We start from the raw sequence: 6,945 nt of genomic DNA on the forward strand, positions 1-6,945 counted from the left end.
CACCCGTATAATCATTCTCAACGGTCTATAACTCCAGTTCCAGGGAATCCAAGACCCTCTATTGGTATCCACTAGTACTGTAAGCACATGGTACACATACGTACATGCAGGCAAAACTCATAAAAATAAATAAATCTATGTTTTATAAAACAGGGTTGAGGGGCTGGAGAGATGGCTCAGCGGTTAAGAGACTGACTGCTCTTCCAGAGGTCCTGAGTTCAATTCCCAACGACCACATGGTGGCTCACAACCATCTGTAATGAGATCTGATGCCCTCTTGTGGTGTGTCTGAAGACAGCTACAGTGTACTCACATACATAAAGTAGATAAATAATTCTTTAAATAAACAACAGGGTTGAAGAGATGGTTCCACAGGTAAAATGTCACAAAGTGTGAGGCCCACAGTTTGGATTCCCGGACCACAGGAAGTCAGAAGCTGTGGCTCCCACCTGTAATCCCCGCAGGCAGACAGGAAGTCGAATTAGGAGAATTCCTGGGGGCTTGTGGGTCAATTAGCCTGGCGTGTATCCAACAGTAAACAAAAAGACCATACCTCAAGCAGAGTGGAGATGGAGGAAAGATGGTCAAAATCTTCTTGTAATCCCAGCACATACAAGATGGATGAAGTCAGAAGTTCAAGGTCATCTAGAGTTCAAAGCTCAAGATTCTTCAAAACAAAATTTTTTTTTTAAAGAGTAGCTTTGATAAGGAATCATAAAGTGCCCAGCCGCAGCAGCCATTCTCCCTGTACCCAGGGGATCAAGGAGGAGTTGGGTAAAATGTCAAGGCATTTGAAGAACAACATGTGTTGAATTAACATGGAGAAGGTGGTTCCTCTGGAGAGTCAGGGTTTTCTTCCAGGACCGGGGTTTATTGAATGTAGGGCCTTGTGCATGCTGGGTAAGTCCTCTACCACTGAGCCACACTGTCCCTGGCCTTCTTTTCACTCTTTAAACATTTATGTATTTATTTGGGTGTGTGGCGTGTGTTCATGAGTTGGGTGTGACGGTCACAGGACAACTCGAAGGAGTCAGTTCTCTCCTTCCACCATGAGGATCTTAAGAATCAAGCAGGCTCCGTGAACACCTTTATCCCCTGAACAGCCACCTCTCCGACCCTCTCATCTTTCTTTTTATTCTTCTTTATAGACAGGGGTTTTTTTGTTTGTTTGTTTTGTTTGTTTTTGTTTTTTAAGACTCTCAGAGATCTGCCTGCCTCTGCCTTCCAAGTGCTGGGACTAAAGACATTTGCTAGCAAACTCTTTTTTTCACTTTTTATTTTGAAACAGGTTCTCAACAAGCTGTCCTGACTGAATGTAAGCTTACTGATATCTCAGGCCCGCCTTGAACTTGTGTACCTCTTGCCTCAGCAGCCCAAGTACGTCTGATTACACGAACATCTCGCTCAGGGATTTGTGATATTCTTGGGTTTTGAGACGGATGACTTCTTTCTGCAGCTCAGCCTGGCCTTGAACCCCTGCCTAAAATGATTTTCCCATAAAAATAGCTTATCTCTGGGATCTTAAAACTTCATTCTAAGGCTGGAGAGATGGCTCAGCGGTTTAAGAACACTGACTGCTCTTCCAGAGCTCCTGAGTTCAACTCCCAGCAACCACATGGTGGCTCACAGCCATCTGTAGTGGGATCCGATGCCCTCTTCTGGTGTGTCTGAAGACAGCTGCAATGTACTCATATACATAAAATAAATAAATCTTAAAACAAAAACAAAGTCGAAACATCAATCTAGTTATACTTTTCAGAAAATAACCACAAATTCTCAAAACCCTATTATAGAACAAGCTGAAGGTCGAGGGAAAGGTCATCTCTAAAAAATTTTCCCTCGCTTGTTGCCAAGCACAAACATCTGAACTGAGTCCAGTTGCTGAGCCTTTTATAGGAAGCTCTGAAGAAATGTTGCAGGGAACCGTCCTGGGGCCTCGGGAAGAGAGTGATGGGCAGCTCCTGTGGGTGTGGCTTGTTTCCTGGATTGTCGGGAAGAGAATGATGGGCAGCTCCTGTGGGTGTGGCTTGTTTCCCGGGGCATCGAGAGGAGAGTGATGGGCAGCTCCTGTGGGTGTGGCTTGTTTCCTGGGGCATCAGGAAGAGAGTGATGGGCAGCTCCTGTGGGTGTGGTTTGTTCTGGGCTTAAAGGCTTTCAAGTCAGCAAATCAGAGAAGTCCAGAAAAGCAGAAAGGAGAAAACATCCTACTTAAGGCTTCTCTGGAGTCACAGCTGAGACTGAGATGTGTGAGGTTTTAAGAGCCTGAAAAGCCCGGCTTCCCTCGCCCGCTGTGGTCCAACAGAGGCCCTGGATGCACAGCAGGAGAGATGCTCAACTCCACTCAAGGACAACACGCGGGTATCAAGCTGCTTGCTTCTACTCAGAACATCTATACGGAGTTGATAGGAGGGAAACATGAAAGACCTAAGCTATCTTCTTTACGGATCACAATTTGAAATGTAAAAACAGTTTTCTCGCCGGGCAGTGATGGCGCATGCCTTTAATCCCAGCACTTGGGAGGCAGAGGCAGGCAGATTTCTGAGTTCAAGGCCAGCCCAGGGCTATACAGAGAAACCCTGTCTTGGAAAAAAAAAAAAAAAAGATGTATTTATTTATTTTACGCATACGAGTACACTGTAGCTATCTTCAGACACACCAGAAGAGGGCATCAGATCACACTGTAAATGGTAGTGAGCCACCATGTAGTTGCTGGGAATTGAAGTCAGGACCTCTGGAAAAGCAGTCAGTGCTCTTGACAGCCAAGCCATCTCTCCAACCCTCCAATTTTATTTTTAAAGACTTATTTTTAGTGACTGGGGAGATGGCTCAACAACTATGAGCACTTACCGATCTTTCAGAGGACCTGAATGCAGTTCCCAGCAACCCTGTTGAGTAAAATATAACCTCCTGCTATTCCAGTGTCAGGGGTATCTGCCTCTGGCCTCCAAGAGCATCTGTATACACAGTCATACAAAACAATACTTTAAAAAAAAGATAGAAATTTTCAAGTGGTGTTGTCACATGCCCTTAATCCCAGCACTTGGGAGGCAGAGGCAGGAGCATCTCTGCGAAGTCAAGGCCAGTCTGGTTCATGGGTGAGACCAAATCTCAACAACGGCAACAATAAACTAAACAAATAGGAAAACAGAACAGAACAATGGAGAAGAGATAGAGAACGAGTCATGTTTTTTAAGCCAGCAAGGAGGTCAGCAGACATGGTGGACAAGCAGTCACACGGTGGGGAGAGAAGGAAGGAAGGAAGGAAGGAAGGAAGGAAGGAAGGAAGGAAGGAAGGAAGGAAGGGAAGAAGGGGGGAAGAAGGGGGGAAGGAAGGAAGGAGAAAGGAAGGAAAAAAGCCCAAAGTAGCAGAAAAGTATACTTCGTTCAGGCCAGCTTCCAGAACAAAAGAGACAGAAAAAAAAAGGAAAATGTTGCATTTCTGCCTCAGGCCTCAAAGGCTGGGACACCCAGGTGACCCTCCTGGTGGCTTCTGCAACTTAATTCTGTCACTATTCAATCACATGGTCCTTCATTATGTATTACATATTTTCTGGTTTTTCAAGGCACAGTTTCTCTGTGTAGCCCTGGCTGTCCTAATTCACTCTGTAGACCAGGCTGGCCATGAACTCAGAGATCTGCCTGCCTCTGCCTCCCGAGCGCTGGGATTAAAGACCTGTGCCACCACCGCCTGGCTCCAACTAAGTATTATTTAATTTTGTCTGTGTGAGTATATACTCAGGAGTGTAGGTGCCAGCTGAGGCCAGAGAGGGGCTGGGACTACCTATCCCCTTGAAGCAGAAGTCATAGTGGTTTTGAGCCACCACCAAAACTCTGGAAGAACCGTGAGACCCTTAACCACAACCACACAACCACAGAGGCATCTCTTCTGCCCTGTGTTTAATTTCCCACTGCCAGGTGTGGTGACCGTGATTCTGATCCCTCACTTGGGAGTGAGTCTGAAGACAGTCTGAGCTATCAAGTGAGTTCTAGACCCATCTGGGTTGAGAATGAGTCAGTCTGTCTCAAAACACAAACCAACAAAGAAAATTTTAAAAACCAAACATCAAAAACATGCTCACTGGGATAGAGAGATCACTCAGAGGTTAAGAGCACTGACTGCTCTTCCAGAGGTCCTGAGTTCAATTTTCAATACAGGGTTTCTCTGCATAGCCCTGGCTGTCCAGGAACTCAGTTTGTAGAGCAGGCTGGCCTCAGACTCAGAAATCCATCTCCTCTGCTTTTCAAGTGCAGGGATAAGAATGTGCCACCACCTCTGGCTCAGATAGCTTGTTTTACACCCATGTATAACTAAAGGCTCCCTGCTGAGTGGAGACTTCTGGGTCTATTCTATCGGGTTGCCTCTCCCCAAGCCATGACCTTCAAGTTTTTATTTAAATCTCACGCTTTACAACTAATCCAAGCCACCAGTTATGTTGCAATTCTTGTCCACCAGTTTCTCAACTCCACCGTACTTTCCTTCTCCTCCTCCTCCTCCTCCTCCTCCTCCTCCTCCTCCTCCTCCTCCCCTTCCTCCTCCTCTTCCTCAGAGCCGACTTTATTGCGGCTCCGGCGGCAGCACACCAGCCCCAGGCGCGCACCCCCCTCCACCCCAGCTCTAGCTTCTGTGTTCTGGGGTCTCAGGACTGTTTGCCAGCTCCTGAGGCGGAAGGTACATCGCCGACACCCACTCCTGTCAGTGACTGGGGCCCCAAGTGAAAGTTTTGTCACTGTTGTACAGTGGATTCGGGGTCCTCTATTTTTCCTCTTATAACAGGGTAGCCAAACCCAGATTGGACTAGAAGTTACAGTTCCTGTCTCCTGAGTGCTTGCTTGGGTTGCAGGTATGTATCACCAGGCCAGAAATAAGCTGTGCGGCTAAAAATTTGTGTGTGGTGTATACATGAGTACGTGACATACTTGTGTGTATACAGATGTATATACACATGTATAGGCCAGAGGCCCACATGTAGTATGTTCCTCTCCTGTTCTTTTATTTATTTATTTATTTATTTATTTATTTATTTATTTTTTTTTTTTTTGGTTTTTCGAGACAGGGTTTCTCTGTGTAGCCCGGGCTGTCCTGGAACTCACTCTGTAACTCTGTAGACCAGGCTGGCCTCGAACTCAGAAATCCTCCTGCCTCTGCCTCCCAAGTGCTGGGATTAAAGGCGTGCGCCACCACCGCCCGGCTTATTTATTTATTTTTAATTTAATGGAGACTGGGTTTCACTGTGTGGCCCAGAACTTCCTCTGTTGACTAGGCTGGCCTTGAACTCAGAGAGCCTCTGCCTCCTGAGTTCTGAGAATCAAGGGTATGTGTCACCACTGCCTGGCTTCACCTCTTCTTCTTCTTCTTCTTCTTCTTCTTCTTCTTCTTCTTCTTCTTCTTTTTTATTTTTTGTTTGTTTTTTTGTTTTGGGTTTTGTTGTTGTTGTTGTTTTGTTTTGTTTTGTTTTTTGCTTTGTTTTTCGAGACAGGATTTCTCTGTGTAGCCCTGGCTGTCCTGGAACTCACTCTGTAGACCAGGCTGGCCTCGAACTCAGAAATCCACTTGTCTCTGCCTCCCAAGTACTGGGATTAAAGGCGTGCACCACCACTGCCCAGCATGTGTGGGTTTTGTTTGTTTGTTTGTTTGTTTTTGTTTCACCTCTTCTTCTTTATGTAATTTATTTAAATTTTTTTCTTTTGAGGCTGATCTCGGTTCTCAGCACTTACATCTGTCAGTTTACAGCTTATATATGCACATCCAGGGGAGCCTGGTCCCCTTTCTGGTTGCCACAAACACCCACAGCAAATTACACATACTTACACACTGTGGTTTAAATGAGAATGGCCTCCAATTCTTGGTCTCCAGTTGGTGGAACTGTTTGGGAAGGAATGGGGGCGTGGTCTTACTGGAGGAGGTGTGTCCTTGGGGGTGGGTGTTGGGGTTTTCAAGGAGTTGTGAGATTCCCGGTTGCTCTGTCTAGTAGTCTTGTGAATCAAGATGTAAGCTCTCAGCTACTGCTCCAGAGCTATCCCTGCCTGTCTCCTGCTATATTTCCCATAGTCCTTTACAGTCTCAAGACTATTTCAAAGTCTAAAGTCTCTTCTGAGACTCAAGGCCATCTCTTAACTGTAACCTCCAGTAAAACTGAAAAGTAAATTACATTCTGCCCACATACGGTGGACAGAACACATACTACAATTCCAAGAGGAGGAAGTGGGGCACAGCGAGGAAATCCTGGACCAAAACAAGGGGCAAACCCTAATCCTATAGTCCATGGTGGCGTGCAGCACCACCACCCGGCTTGCATCTGCGTTTCTCAACATCCACAAGTGTGATTTAGGCAGTTCCCTAAGTTATCACTTAGCCTCTGCCTCCTGTACAAAACAGTGCTTTTAAATCCTTAGCAGAGCAGCTGCGACCCCACCAAGATCAGACCGGTTTACATTCCGTCATCCAAAGACCCTCAGCATCGGCTGCAGTCACACACGCCTGGACACCATCCCCAGGTGCAGGGGATACTGCGCCAGCTGCTCGGACTCCTGAGGCATTAGCATGTTCAGGAAGTAAAAGGTTCACCGTTAAAGCTACGCAGCGTTCAGGAGGCTGGCTCCAATGCAGGGGCGGGGCTTCCGTGATTCGGCTGTTTGAAGTTCACCCATGCTCAGATAAACTCAGACTCAGAAGTTAAACTTGGGTGGAACTGGTCCTTGGTGTGCTGGCGCCCTCTGTGGAAAGAACAGGCCTTTGTGTCTCCCAAGGGGGTGGGGGATGGAAACATGGTATCCATTGCTCAGAGGGGTTTTAAGGAATGTTTTTATTTTGAGGCAGAGTTTTACTATGTAGCCAGGGCTGGCCTAAACTGGTTGTGCAGAGAAGTTGGCCAACAACTCTAATTTCCTCTGCCTTCCAAGAGCTGGGATCACGGGAGGGTGCCCCAATGTCTGCATGGCTTTTCT

Source organism: Grammomys surdaster, unplaced genomic scaffold, assembly GCF_004785775.1.
Source record: "Grammomys surdaster isolate TR1022 unplaced genomic scaffold, NIH_TR_1.0 125742, whole genome shotgun sequence".
Classification (NCBI taxonomy): Eukaryota; Metazoa; Chordata; class Mammalia; order Rodentia; family Muridae; genus Grammomys; species Grammomys surdaster.